Here is a 206-nt window from a genome sequence, read left to right as displayed (position 1 = left end):
TAAGTACAGCAGGGCTCCTTCTGGCTAAAGTCAACCAGATCTAAGCACCAGACCCCCCTTTTAATTTAAATAAGGGCAGGATGGAAGGAGAGCTGGGGTGTGCGTTCTCCTTCCTCTGGCTTCTGTGCCACCCGGGGTCCCGCAGCTGGGGGTGCCCAGAGCCACCCGGGGACCTGCAGCTGCCTGGGGGTCCCAGACCCCTCGGG

This window comes from Fulmarus glacialis, unplaced genomic scaffold (genome assembly GCF_000690835.1).
Source record: "Fulmarus glacialis isolate BGI_N327 unplaced genomic scaffold, ASM69083v1 scaffold37376, whole genome shotgun sequence".
Taxonomy (NCBI): Eukaryota; Metazoa; Chordata; class Aves; order Procellariiformes; family Procellariidae; genus Fulmarus; species Fulmarus glacialis.
The sequence above is the reverse complement of the archived record's forward strand: the minus strand, read 5'-3'. Positions refer to the sequence as shown.